Source organism: Ovis aries, chromosome 21, assembly GCF_016772045.2.
Source record: "Ovis aries strain OAR_USU_Benz2616 breed Rambouillet chromosome 21, ARS-UI_Ramb_v3.0, whole genome shotgun sequence".
Taxonomy (NCBI): Eukaryota; Metazoa; Chordata; class Mammalia; order Artiodactyla; family Bovidae; genus Ovis; species Ovis aries.
In genome coordinates, this window is record NC_056074.1 from 35,921,090 (window position 1) to 35,936,119 (window position 15,030).

General features: G+C 44.2%; 1 pseudogene; it reads right to left on the reverse strand.

The window, feature by feature from the left end:
* Positions 1–1,353: 1,353 nt before the first annotated feature.
* Positions 1,354–11,298, reverse strand: LOC114110023 (pregnancy-associated glycoprotein 1-like; annotated as a pseudogene).
* Between the last annotated feature and the right edge of the window lie 3,732 nt (positions 11,299–15,030).

Consider the following 15,030-nt stretch of genomic DNA (forward strand, 5'->3'; position numbering starts at 1 on the left):
AAAAATAAAAAATAAAAGACACTTGCTCCTCGGAAGGAAGAAAGGCTATGAAAAACCTGCAGTGTATTAAAAAGCAGAGACTCACTTTGCTACAGAGGTCTGTAGCATCAAAGCTATGATTTTTCCAGTAATCATGTATAGATGTGCGATCTGGACCATAAAAAACAGTAAATGCCAAAGAACTGAGTTTTTGAACTGTGGTTATTGAGAAGAGTCTTGAGAGGCCCTTATACAACAAGGAGATCAAAGCAGTCAATCTGAAAGGAAATCAACCTGTGACCCCTGCTGACTCAGCTGAGGCATCTACTGAAGGTCTCCAGGTGGAAGGAACGGATGCTTCTACTGCAAAAGTGCCTAACTTTGGCAGCTCTAAGAAAATAGTTTGTAGCTCCACCCCTGGAGGAAACTCAGAAAGGCTGAAGGCTCTGTGTAACCTGGGTCCCCCGATACATGCGTTGCATACTCCCCAGCAGCACTGGAGGCAAGGAAGGGGCATTCTGGGCCCTGGAGTAGGGGGATGGCTCAGGGATCAACTGTGGCCACCACTTACCAAGTGGGACTGTAAAGGACAGAGCAGGCATATGTGGCAAAGAGCTGGTGACTGGGGTGAGGGAACAAGAGGGAACCAGCTCTGCATGAAGTGCCTCACCCAACATCCCCTGGAGGAGTAGCCCAGTGATAAGATCATTTGAGATGGGTAAAGAGACTCTATTTCATTATTCCTTATAATTCCTCTGAATGAAGAGGTGGTGGAGTTGGTGGGTTATCACAAATTCTTCCATCGCCTAGACCATCTGCCAGTCGCTATCCTTGGGGCTGCCTCTCCCCAGCTTCAGTCATGTAGTTCTGGAGAAAATTGACAATCATGTGTGCTGCTGAGTCAGGGCCAAAGACCATGTAAAGCCAGTCATAAGACCCCATGTCCCTGCCAGGATGGTTGATCAAGGGCTGTACATGTGATCTGAGGTGGGTCTTTCAGAGAACACCCTTGAAATGTGATGTCTGCAATCTTCTTTCCTTACTAGGTGATGCCTTCAGGATTTAAAACCCTAGGTCAGGTAGCTTGAACTCCCTCACTAGGTGTATAAGCCTTAAGGAAAAAAGTTGCCAGGCTAAGACCATCAAAGTAGACTGAAGGGAATGAGAAAAGGTGAGAGAGAACTGATTTCTTCTGATTTCTTGGGTCTAGTCACTGAGATCTTTGTATTTGCTCTAATTCTTGTATCCTGGATTCCCAGAATCTATTCAATGAGTCTCTGTTTCCCTTGAAGCCAGTTGGAGTAGGGCTTCTCTCAATTTTGATTCAGACTTGGTTCTAGATCCTTCACTCCCAGACACAAACAGAGGCAACCATTTGTTTCAGCACCATTAAGAGTGAAACCCTTTATTCTTTACTGAGAATAGGGTGTACAGACCACCAAATACAGTTTGCCAGCATCATGGGCAGGAGTGCCCAAAGTGTGAGTAAGTGTGTGTTAGGAGCAGCCTTACTGATTCCTGAACCACTCCAAGCATTTACACTGCCCGTACCAGGCCAATCCTGTCATTTCCTCGATCAAAGACCGAGAAATACACCCTCAGGAAGATGTCACCCAGGATCCAGGTCTCTGTAGATGAACTCATTCTGTGCTCTTGAAAGGTGGTATAGCAGCGGCCTCTAGAATCCTGGGGGAGTCAGAGACACACACCAGTCAGCACGAACCCTTACCGGTGACTTCCCCCAATATCTAGACCCAGCACAATTCTTTGCTTTATTTCCCTCTTTTGGTAAGTATCAAGGGGTTTTCTCAGCAGCATGGGATGTAAGAGTTCATCCAAAACCAAAGAGGCCCAAGACATGAGGTTGCCATGAGGAAGGGTGTGGTGAGCGGAGGACTGGGAGTTGGGGAAACAGAGAAATGGAAAACAACAAAGTCCTACTGTAGAGCGTAAGGAACTATATTCAATATTCAGTGATAAACCACATGAAAAAGAATAAGAAAAATATATATATTTTTATATGTATAACTGAGTCACATTGCTGTTCAGCAGAACTTAATGCAACACTGAAGATTGGCCACACTTCAATATAATTTTCTAGAAAAGAACAAGTGTGTCCATAGTTCCCGTCACTCCCTGTTTCTTTTCTTCTGACTCCTGCTCCTTGTTTTCTCTGCAGAGAATGCTGGTTCTCCTCCTGTGTCCCCACAATCTATACTTTATTTTAAAACTTTTTTGTATTGGATTATAGCTGATTAACAATATTCTGAGTTTCAGGTGGACAGTAAAGGGACTAAACTGTATGTATCCAGGTATCTTGGTATCAAGGACATCCCTCCCATTCAGGCTATCATATAACTGAGCAGAGTTCTCTGTGCTACACAGCATCTCGTTGTTGGTTATCCATCATAAATAGAGCAGTGCCCACAACATGTTCTTGAAGACTTAACTCAGGAACTCTGAGAAGCCTCCTTTGGCCTACACTCACTGTCTTTGGCCACTCCAGGCTTGGGTGGATAACGTACTCTGGTACCCCATTCCCACTGGTCAGTCCTTAGCCCTCATCATCCCGAGTAAATCCCCAGTGCCCCAGTGCAGACCACCTTGAGATGCCATTTGCATGGAACCCAGTGCAGTTTTGCCTAGAACCAAGCAACCCTCCAGATGGCTCAATGAGTTTGTGGTTTTAGAATTCCTGATATTCCCTCTCTTCCTGAAAGCCTTCTTTGAGCCCATCAGCCTGCTCTGAACTCTCTCAGGGAGCTGACATGAAGCCTCCACCCTGTGCCGGGGCTGAGCAGTCGCCATGCACTCTTTAACACGTTAGTATCCAACTTCCCCACAGAGGGGTCGGGTACCCCAACTCACAAAGGAGGCACCTGGCCAAAACAAGAAGATGCAGCCAAGAACTAGGCTGACCATGTAATTTATCATCCAAATCAGGAAAACTTTGAGAAGGGAAGGGAGCCTATTAACTTATGCTGGGACATCACACTGGGACTGTCCCCCGCCATTCTCCTTGTAACATGGCCTATTTCAGGGACTGCTACTGCTGAATTTCATGTTCATGAACATATGGGTTCAAATTTAATTGAAGCTCTTTGAGGACTGAGGACCTTAGTGTTCCCCTCTCCTTGTGACTCCCATCATGACATATGGTGTGGCATCTCCACATTTATTTCAGGAAGATTAGTGTCCCACACAGCCCTTTACTTTCTTTTTTTTTTTTTTTTTGTTTTTTATTTTTTAAATTTTAAAATCTTTAATTCTTACATGCATTCCCAAACATGAACCGCCCTCCCACCTCCCTCCCCATAACATCTTTCTGGGTCATCCCCATGCACCAGCCCCAAGCATGCTGCATCCTGCGTCAGACATAGACTGGCGATTCAATTCACATGATAGTATACATGTTAGAATGTCATTCTCCCACATCATCCCACCCTCTCCCTCTCCTCTGAGTCCAAAAGTCCGTTATACACATCTGTGTCTCTTTCCCTCTCTTGCATACAGGGTCGTCATTGCCATCTTCCTAAATTCCATATATATGTGTTAGTATACTGTATTGGTGTAAACTATAAAACACTGATGAAAGAAATCAAAGAGGACACTAATAGATGGAGAAATATACCATGTTCATGGATTGGAAGAATCAATATAGTGAAAATGAGTATACTACCCAAAGCAATTTACAAATTCAATGCAATCCCTATCAAGCTACCAGGCACATTTTTCACAGAACTAGAACAAATAATTTCAAGATTTGTATGGAAATACAAAAAACCTCGAATAGCCAAAGCAATCTTGAGAAAGAATGGAACTGGAGGAATCAACTTGCCTGACTTCAGGCTCTACTACAAAGCCACAGTCATCAAGACAGTATGGTACTGGCACAAAGACAGACATATAGATCAATGGAACAAAATAGAAAGCCCAGAGATAAATCCACACACATATGGACACCTTATCTTTGACAAAGGAGGCAAGAATATACAATGGAGTAAAGACAATCTCTTTAACAAGTGGTGCTGGGAAAACTGGTCAACCACTTGTAAAAGAATGAAACTAGATCACTTTCTAACACCGCACACAAAAATAAGCTCAAAATGGATTAAAGATCTAAATGTAAGATCAGAAACTATAAAACTCCTAGAGGAGAACATAGGCAAAACACTCTCAGACATAAATCACAGCAGGATCCTCTATGATCCACCTCCCAGAATGCTGGAAATAAAAGCAAAAATAAACAAATGGGATCTAATTAAAATTAAAAGCTTCTGCACAACAAAGGAAAATATAAGCAAGGTGAAAAGACAGCCTTCTGAATGGGAGAAAATAATAGCAAATGAAGCAACTGACAAACAACTAATCTCAAAAATATACAAGCAACTTATGCAGCTCAACTCCAGAAAAATAAACGACCCAATCAAAAAATGGGCCAAAGAACTAAATAGACATTTATCCAAAGCCCTTTACTTTCAAGTGTTTGGTTTTGTGGAAGGCACTGGCCCAGCCACTGGGCTCAGCAGCATCTGCAATGGTGTGACATGGCCTCCAGATGGCGCCCTCCTCCCAGCAGGAGCCCAAGGGTTCCTGCAAGCTTCAGTTTGAGAACCAACGCTCGGTATTGTCCCCTCACCTTGAGGATGTAGGCTTGAGCTAACTGGGTAGTTGATCCCATTGATGGTGAAGATAATAGAGGGCAGGGTATTCACCACAGAACATGAAACGTAGTGCTGTTAGAGAGGGAGAGAGGTTGGCCCTGGAGATCCTTGCTGTGTGTGGAAACTGGGAGTGACTTTGGGGCACGACCCTTCACCTTGGAACGCCAATCTGTGGCGCCAATGAGCTTCTGTATGTTATTGACCAGTCTTCTTGGGCCTACGATATGTGATGTCCCTGTGTCCACAAAGGCCTCACAGCCATCAGAACAAGCAATAACCTCTCTTTTCATGGAGATGCTGAGAGACAATGGAAGAAAGTAGGCATCAAGGTCACTCTGAGTCTTCCCAGAGTTGCCCCTTTCCCAACTGTCTCATAAACAGCCCGTCTCTTGCCTCTTTTCCTTTACTCTCGACACAGCACCTTTCTTGACAGCCTTGAATGGAGTACTTGAATATACCAGGATTCTTTATACCTTGACACAAGCTGGTCTTCCTTCTTAGAAGACTCCACTCCCCTTTGACTAGCATATTTCTTCTCATCTTCCAGATTCCACCTTAATTGTATTGTTTTCGGAAAGTTTCTCCCCCGGTGTTTATCAGTCTCCTGTCTTGCTCACTCTCTGTAGACCCTTCCTCATGTCTGCTGCTGCTGCTGTTGCTAACTCACTTCATTCCTGTCCAACTCTGTGGGACCTCACAGAGGGCAGCCCACCAGGCTCCACCATCCATGGGATTTTCCAGGCAAAGTACTGGAGTGGGTTGCCATTGCCTTCTCCTCCTCATGTCTAGCATGTACCAAAGTCACAATTCACTATGTAGGTGAGTCACTTCATGTACATCTGCCTTCTTAGATGTGAGGGCGAGTTTTATTCTCCTTGCCTCCCTAAAGTGCCTGGCACACAGTGGACGCCCAATGCTTGTCTGTTCAATAAGTGAATGAAGACTGAGAAAATAATAAGAAACCTCCAGAGAGCTGTATCTGATGGGGAACAAATAACGGGTCTCACACAAAGTGAAGATGGAGATTCGCAGGGGCAGCAGATTCTCATAGTAGGGAGAGAGAGGGGCTCCTCTGGGAGAGGGTGTCTCCCAGCACTGCTCCTACAACCAGCTCAGACCCTGAGACCCTGGCCAGGAAATACATGACTAGCCCACAGAAACTCCAAAGGATAGGTGAGCTTTTGTCTGAGGGTATCACACAGAATCCTGTCAGTTATGCCTCTTGTCCTCAGGTCTCTCCTAGATCCCACCTTCCTGATTCTCTCTTATAGCCCCTGTCCCACTGTGTGCCCAAGAACGTGGGGTGTCCTTTTTATTAGTTGCTTTCACATCTTAAGACTGCAGCCAACCTCTCTCCACTGCTGAGTAGCTGCTCCCTAAGAAGACCAGTTTTCCCCATTTTCTCAGGACTGTCCCTGTTTTTAAAATGACATTTATCTGTACTGAGAACTTCCTATGTCCTAGGTACCCCTGGACTATTGGTCATCTTATCATAACTCTGTTCAGGCTGGAGAAATTCTCCCTGATCCTCTGTTCACCACACTGTAGAGTCCTCTAACCATGCTCCCCATCTCAAAGGGTAGTGGGTGCAGCCCTCTCTCAGCTGCACAGACCTCTCTGGACCCTTTTAGGACCCTGGTCAGAGCCTTGCTTAGAAAGCCTGGAGATTACGAACCCATGGGTTGTTTGTGTATCTATGTGCTTGTGTGTTTGTCTGTATGTGTGTTTCTATGTGTCTCTGTGTGTGCTTGTGTGTCTCCATGTGTCTGTGTGTCTGTCTCTGTCGTTGAAGGTGATGTGTATTTTTGTGTGACTGTGTGTCTGAGAATGCATTTGTGTGTGTCTGCCTGTGCCCATGTACAGTAGCAGGAGCATCACTCGGGCTGATCCTCAGAGGGAGAGGCTTACCAGTCCATGTGTACAATCCAGTTGCCTGCTTGGATCAATGGTACCCAGTTGAGCTCTCCCTCATAGCAGCGGTGGTCCACCCCACCAAACATCACCAAACAGCCCTCCCAATTGTCTCCGTAGAGAGATAGGGGCAATCCTTGGAGGACAGTAACAATAGCACTGTCTGAGAGCTGTGCTGGTCCACCCATCAAGGCCCTAATAAGGTCCCCATGTGCAGATGCAGAAATCGAGTCTAGGAGTGACCGAGATCCAGACTGAGGTCTGTTACTGGCTAATGAGTGGCACGGAGGAGGTTAGAAGCTGAATCACTTGGCTGGGCTCCACCCACTATGTCTTCTGAAGACGCCCTGGACTTCCAGCGACCTGAGTGCTCAGACACCCTCAGAGGACAGGGTGCTGAAGCATTTGGCTTTCCCCTTGTCCACCTTGTCATTTTTCAGGAAAATCAAGGCCTGGGAGTTCTAAGTGTGTGGGTTCAGGTCACCCAGAGTTGGCTCCACTGGCCTGTGACCTCTATTGTCAACAGGGCCCCACACTCAGAAGGGACCCCACCTCTGTTCTCCCTGTTATTTTTAAAAGCCAGGGGGAAGCCAGTTGGGCCCTGGAGCCATATTATCCTGGGTTAGATTATCTCTCAGGATACTTCTTTATCAAATATTCTATAATTTTCGTGCAACTGAAAACATCTTACAGCTAATTTGGAGAAAGGGATTGTCCATCTCAGACTTACTTGGTCAAGTAGAAGGCAAAAACAGGCTCAGAAATAGCACCTTCATTCTTCAGCTTGTCAATGATGGGGATGGCTCCAGAGAAGGATCTGTTGGGGTAGCTCAAGCCCAAGATGCCATCAAAAGCTATGCCCTTAAACCCAGATTCTGCCATGCATAGAACGAATGGCTGGTCAGTACTTACAAGGTCCCCAATCTGTTGGAGAGAAGAGTGTTCCCACTTACAGATACGTGAAGTGGCCTAGGACTGGGCTGGGTGCATTGCCATTAGATCCTCAGAGAAGAATTGAGGCTGGGCTCTGTCTTTGGTGGCCCACAGATGGTTAGATCAAGCTGGAAGGGGAATTTGGGTTCCATTTGAGAGAGGCTGTGAATTTTATAAAATCTGCCCCTCTGAAAAATACCACCTAGGTGAGTCAAATTGGCCTCATGACTTCTGTCCAGTTGGGGCAACCAAGAGTCAGGCCAGCTCCCATAGGTGCCACCTTAGGGACAAAACAATCGAGAGCAAGATAGCCTTCTCTTTGGCATCACTGTGACCTAATGACAGGAATGGACTGCATTCTCTATAATGTACTGTGGATTCTGCATCTGTCCAGGACAGAAGCCAAAAACACAATCTTGCTTGCAGGCTTCTATGAAATTAGTGTCTGGAGAATTCACTTTTTGGCATATCTGTATATTTCTGTTAGTGTGTATGACAGAGAAAGAGAGAGAGGGAAACTACTCAAGTATCTGGGGGGAGGCAGGGCATAGGTTTATTAGACTCGCCAGGGTTGTCTAGAGTGAGAAGCCATTTATCAGGCCCCTTGATTTCTCAGGCCTCCAGTGTCCCACAATGGACACCTGAAGCCCTTGACTGCCCCCTAGTTCCCCAGATCAGTTTTATCCTTTCCCCAAATGCCCCATAGCAACTTCAGTCCTGAAAAGCCAGCCTAACTCCACCACTTACCACATGTGTGCCCTCAGCAAGGCCCTTGCTGTTCACACCTCAGATTCCTCATATGTCTCATTAGCTAATCAGACCACCTGCTGTGTGGGGTTGTTGCAGGATTAAACCAGTTATCACCAGAAAGTGCCCGGAACATTCAGTGAATATAAAAGTGGGTGCTTTTATCCCTTCCTCTTGCTCCCAGCAAAATGAACCTTGAACTGCTCATGGGCAGAGGAGCTGCAAGTCCACACCTCAAGCCACTCTCTGGGTTAGCTAATCTGTTTGCTCGTGTGTCACCATGGGCACTGCCTCCCCAGGGACATGATCCTGTGGATAAGATGGCCAATATTTATGAGAGTTAGGCTAGGAAGGGTCTTGCCAGATGATTCTGCATCTCTTTTGCAAGCAGTGGTCACTCCATAGCCAGTCCTGACTCAGCATTTGTTACACTGTTACCCGAACTGTGTCATGAACAACAACTCCTTTAATTCTCCCGGATCCATAGGTGATGCTGAAGGTCTTATTGGTAGGCCAGAAGGTGGAAGACTGAAGATGTCTAAACCTAACATGTGTAGCTGCAGATAAAAGAGGTGAGTGTCATCAGGTGTCAAGGGTGGAAATAAGGTGGCAGGGCAAGTGAAAGATGGTCTGGGTACTGGGTGTCTGTACTCACACCAGGCTGAGCTGTTGCAAAAGATGGAGGGCACCCACAATTCAGATAAGCCTGTGTCAAAGACAACCTGGAATTCCTGAGGAGGTGTTCCAATGGTGATGTTACCCAAGTAGAACAACTACAGGGAGAAGGAGGGAGTAGGTTAGTGCAGAACTGGCTACCCTCTATTCCCAAATTGCAGCACCACTATGGGTGTCACATATCTCTTGAGATCACTTTCTAACCACCGTGCAGCTCACAGGCTTTGGTCACAGATGTATCTGCATTTGATATATTTTTCCTGTGCTACATTGTATGCAGGATATTGACTCTATGACCAGGCGCTGAAGTGGTACCTCCTGCATGGAAATCCCAGAGGCATAACCCATGGGCCTCCAGGACTGCTGGAAACCCAGGGAAGTCCTGGTGCCTTCATTGGAGAAGCTCTGTAGTCTCTCCAAACCCAACCTTAGCACCCGCTTCTCCAGGAGGTCCTTCCTGATCAACCCCAGCCACTCTTTCTAAACTCAGACCACATTCAATCACCAGCACACAGTTGACCCTTTAATTTGATGTGTATTTACTTTTTGCCTATCTCTCAGGCTAGCATGGGCATTCTTCAAGATATCTTGAAGACAAGCCCTTTTCTAACCTAAAAACAGGATCCACTGTGATTCTTATGGCCATACTCAGAATACAGGTTCAGTAACTTTTTACTGCTGTCGTTCTTGCATCTCTGGCAACTGAATTCCTCTACCTGAGGATTCACAATTGCTTTGCATTTGGTTCTACCTTTTGATAAGTGATGATTCACTCTTCATCTATAAATGCGTGGCTCACTTAGTTCAGAAGGAACAATCACCCTCAAACTAATGACACATCTTTCACACACAAATGGATGTTTACCTGTCACCTGGTAATTGCCAGGCCCAGTCACAAAGAACAACAGTTGAGGATGAGAGTGCCTTCTCCTCTGGGTGGGGTCCCTGTTTTCCAGTGTCTCTGCCTCTTGCAGGAACCCCAACCCCAACATCCCACCTAGCACCTCCAGATGAGCCCCAGTGCTAGGCTAGAGCACCAGGGGGCGCTGTGGAGCACCATCCTCCCAAAATACTCACATCCCTGATGTTTCTCAGTGGGTGAATAGTTAGATTTGAGCCACGAAAAGAAATCTGGGACAGTCTGTAAGCATGCTCCTTCAGGAAATTGTTCATCATGTTTTTTCCACTGAGGATTTTTCTCATGGTCTTCACTCTCCTTAGAGGTATTCTTTCATCGAGCCATTTGACAAAGAAAACAAAGAAAATGCTACAATTAGCTGTCAGTGTTAAGGTATAACTGTCGTTGTAATGGCCCTGTGTATTTTCTAATCATTTTTATGAGGCACATTATTATCAGAATTTTATGCATATACCATGGCAAAGACATAGATTTGAATACAGGTTCTGTTCTGCAATCTTGGGTAAGCCATATGACCATGTGGTGTCTCAGTTTCCCTTTCAGTAAAACGGTGGAATGTAACAATACAAACCCTCCAAATAGAATATCTTGGTAATAACAGAAGTGATGGATATAAGGTACCTGATAAATAGGGAGTCTCAACAATGACAGCCATTAGCTTTGCTGTTGGCATCTCACTCATTCCTTCTCATAGAACCTCAAAGAAGGAGGTAGAAGAGGGACTCTTATCCTTTTTTACAAGGGAGCAATTTGAAACACAAGAGGTTTCTGAGTTGACTGTGTTCACACTGCTTGTCCGGTGTAAAACAGTGTATCTTTCTCCAAGTTGAAAGAGAATTGAAAGAAGAATCCAAGATGTAGGGAGCAAGCAAGGGAAATTCAGAGGCTTGAGAAGGAAGAAAGAGTCAAATGAAAAATTAAAAGAAAACAACACAGAGAGAAATACACTCCCAGTGACTTCCAAAGAGATGGAGAGATAAATGACAGTGATACAGAGATGCAGACATAGGCATATACACACTGAAGTAGACAGGGAAAAAGAGGACATGTTGAATAAAATGTAGAAAGTGCTATTCCACAGGTCTACATCGACATCTGCACAGACTGTGCACTGAAAAGTTACAAGGAGTTGCATTTTCTATGGGTCATGACATGACTGGACCCCAAGATTTGTGCAACCCAAATCTACACCAAGACCTTGGAATCCACATTTTCTGTAACAAGTTATTTTTCAAGGAGTAAGAGTTGAGCTTTAAGATTCTTAGGGAAATATTCCATTCCCTTCTAAACCTGATGGGTGGAAGGCTAATCAGATGCAAAGAAAATTTCAAGAAAGGAATATGATGTGACTTACAGTCCCCATACTTACTTGACTATGCACTCTGAGAAGCCCATCAGCCCAAGGATCACAAGCCACTTCATGTTTCTTTCCTGGCTTCAAGTACTCAGGGAAGTTTGGGTTCTTAGCATGTAGTGGTGATTAGGGGCCCCTAGTTATACATGCTCTGATTTACCCTAGTCTTCCCCTTTAGGCCACTAAAAGATCTGAGAAAAACACAAAGCTCTCGATAAAATCTTTACCTTCATCAGTGTCCTTGGTGAATGGCCTTTGAAGCTTTTCAGAATACAGAGACTTGAACTGTAATCTCTTCCTTGAATCTTAGCTGGAAAATCAAACTGATCTGCATGAACAGCTAAGAAGATGGAGAACCTTGCCTACTTGGAGAAAAAACTGCTAAGAACATCATGAAAATGGATACTAGGGGGCATGCTCGACACTCTTGATTTCATGTCATCTTCCTTGTCACTTCATGAGATATGCATTGCTGTCTTCGTTGGAAAGGAGATTTCTAGGAGGATAAGTTGTCAAATGGCAAACTGAAGACTTCGGGGACAGCCCAGGGACATACAACTGGCTTTAGGTAGTGGGTCTAATGGCAGACATAGGGGCACCTACGATGCCAGACTGTATCAAAGATAGGACAAAGCAGTACTTCAGTTGCATGATTTCAGTATTAGAAGAAATGTCATATGCATCCACAAGATATTTTATATCATCTAACAACTATACAAGGAAGAACTGTGTGCTAGGATCTTGGGTTAAAGGCTTCAAAGTCAAAGCTGATCAAAACAAAAGTAGTAATTATCTTAAGAGTACTAGAAGTCTAGTTCTCACAAACTCATGGCCCCGGGAGGCAGGAGATATGATACTAGGACTAGGTGGCCCTGTTGGAATCTGGGCAGCACAGGCCTTACAACTGGGAGCAGCCTTTCCTCCACTTCACCCATACTGGAAAGCAGGCCAGTTGGCCATGGTTTCAAGAGAATCAGAACTTTGGATATATATGTACAATCTACTGATTTTAATGTAAGAAACTAATTTTTTTCCCCCAAAAAAAAGATTGGGAATGAAATCTCCACAGCGATGTTCTGGAATCAGCCTTCAGTCTCTGCAGATTTTTGTTTCTGGCCTAGAGTTGGGAGTGCAGTGGGGACAGAGAGGAATTTAATTCATGTTGGTTGATTTTAAAAGAGACTGAATGCATACTAAACATGCTGATATTAGGAAAGATTGAAGGCATGAGGAGTGGAAGACAGAGGATGAGATGGTTGGATGGCATCACCAAGTCGATGGACATGATCTTGAGCAAGCTCCAGGAGTTGGTGATGGATAGGGAAGCCTGGCATGCTGCAGTCTGTGGTGTTGCAAAGAGACGGACACAACTGAAGGACTGAACTGAACTGAAAATATTGAGAACAAAGACTAATAAATCTAACTGCATCAGGTTGTTGACTAGCTACCTATAACAACACATTACTTGAGTGGCTTTAAAATTCAGACTTAAGACTCTACATTCAGAGTGGAATATCTTCTAAGGAAAAACAAAAATACTGCCCATCATAAACCAAACCAAAGAAAACCAAAAGAAAAAGAAGAAAGAAATCTGACACTATATTCAACAACTATATTCCCTTGGTATCTCTAAATTTTTTGAAGAGATCTCTAGTCTTTCCCATTCTATTGTTTTCCTCTAATTCTTTGCATTGATCGCTGAGGAAGGCTTTCTTATCTCTCCTTATTATTCTTTGGAACTCTGCATTCAAATGGGTATATCTTTGCTTTTCTCCTTTGCTTTTTGCTTCCCTTCTTTTCACAGCTATCTGTAAGGCCTCCTCAGACAGCCATTTTGCTTTTTTGCATTTCTTTTCCTTGGGGATGGTCTTAATTCCTGTCTCTTGTACAATGTCGTGAACCTCCGTCCATAGTTCATCAAGCACTCTGTCTATTAGATCTAGTCCCTTAAATCTATTTCTCACTTCCTCTGTATAGTCATAAGGGATTTGATTTAGGTCATACCTGAATGGTCAAATGCCTTTCTCCACTTTCTTCAATTTCAGTCTGAATTTGGCAATAAGGAGTTCATGATCTGAGCCACCGTCAACTCCGTCTTGTTTTTGCTGACTGTATAGAGCTTCTCCATCTTTGGCTGCAAAGAATATAATCAATCTGATTTTAATGTTGACCATCTGGTGATGTCCATGTGTAGAGTCTTCTCTTGTGTTGTTGGAAGAGGGTGTTTGCTATGACCAGTGCATTTTCTTGGCAGAACTCTATTAGTCTTTGCCCTACTTCATTCTGCATTCCAAGGCCAAATTTGCCTGTTATGCCAGGTGTTTCTTGACTTCCTACTTTTGCATTCCAGTCCCCTATAATGAAAAGGACATCTTTGGTGGGGGGGGGGGGGTGTTACTTCTAGAAGGTCTTGTAGGTCTTCACAGAACTGTTCAACTTCAGCTTTATCAGTGTTACTGATTGGGACAACGACATGGATTACCGTGATATTGAATGGTTTTCTTGGAAACAAACAAAGATCATACTGTCATTTTTGAGATTGCATCCAAGTACTAAATTTCAGACTCTTTTGTTGACTATGATGTCTACTCCATTTCTTCTAAGGGATTCCTGCCCACAGTAGTAGATATAATGGTCATCTGAGTTAAATTCACCCATTCCAGTCCGTCTTAGTTCGCTGATTCCTAGAATGTCTTTATTCACTCTTGTCATCTCCTGTTTGACCACTTCCAATTTGCCTTGATTGATGGACCTAACACTCCAGGTTCCTATGCAATATTGCTCTCTACAGCATCGAATCTTGCTTCTATCACGAGTCCCACTCTCAACTGGGTGTTGTTTTTGCTTTGGCTCCATCCCTTCATTCTTCCTGGAGTTATTTCTCCACTGATCTCCAGTAGCATATTAGGCACCTACCGACCTGGGGAGTTCACCTTTCAGTGTCCTATCTTTTTGCCTTATCATACTGTTCATGGGGTTCTCAAGACAAGAATACTGAAATGATTTGCCATTTCCTTCTCCAGTGGACCACATTCTGTCAGACTTCTCCACCATGACCTGTCCGTCTTGGGTCACCGCACATGGCATGGCTTAGTTCCACTGAGTTAGACAAGGCTGTGATCCATGTGACAGATTGGCTAGTTGTCTGTGATTGTGGTTTCAGTCTGTGTGCCCTCTGGAGACCTCTCTCAATGCCTACCATCTTACTTGGGTTTCTCTTACCTTGGATGTGGGGTATGTCTTCACAGCTGCTCCAGCAAAGCACAGCCACTGCTCCTTACCTTGGAAGTAGGGTAGCTCCTCTTGGCTGCTGCCCCTGATTTGGACGTGGGGTAGTTCCTCTCCATCATGCTTCTGCACTGCCGTTGCAGCTGCCATCCATCTGCACTGCCATCGCAGCTGCATCAAGTAATAATTCAACAATGTATTGTTCTGCATATTGTTTCTGTTATTGTGACAGAATTGTATGTATGTTAACAGGTAAAAGCAAGACAATAATTAAAACTAATGTTCTGAAGTAAGGCTTTCAGTGGCTAGAAAAACAGGTTCACACATAATATATAGAAGTTTATTTCAAACCCTGCTGTCTTAAATCTTGAACTGAAAGCATAAGTTTGTACAAAGTAATTACATTCCTTTTTATTTTAATTTTTAAAGAAAATGTGTACTTCCTCCTTTGACCACTGTAAAACGTAGAAGCAGTGACAACTTGATAACAGTGACTATTCTGAGGTCTAACATGTAGCTTCTAAATACATTTCCCATCAGACGATATTAAAGAGATGGCTGGTTTCAGGACTGGGTAAAGAAATGCACAAAATTATCTTGGGAATCGTGAAGGACCAGAA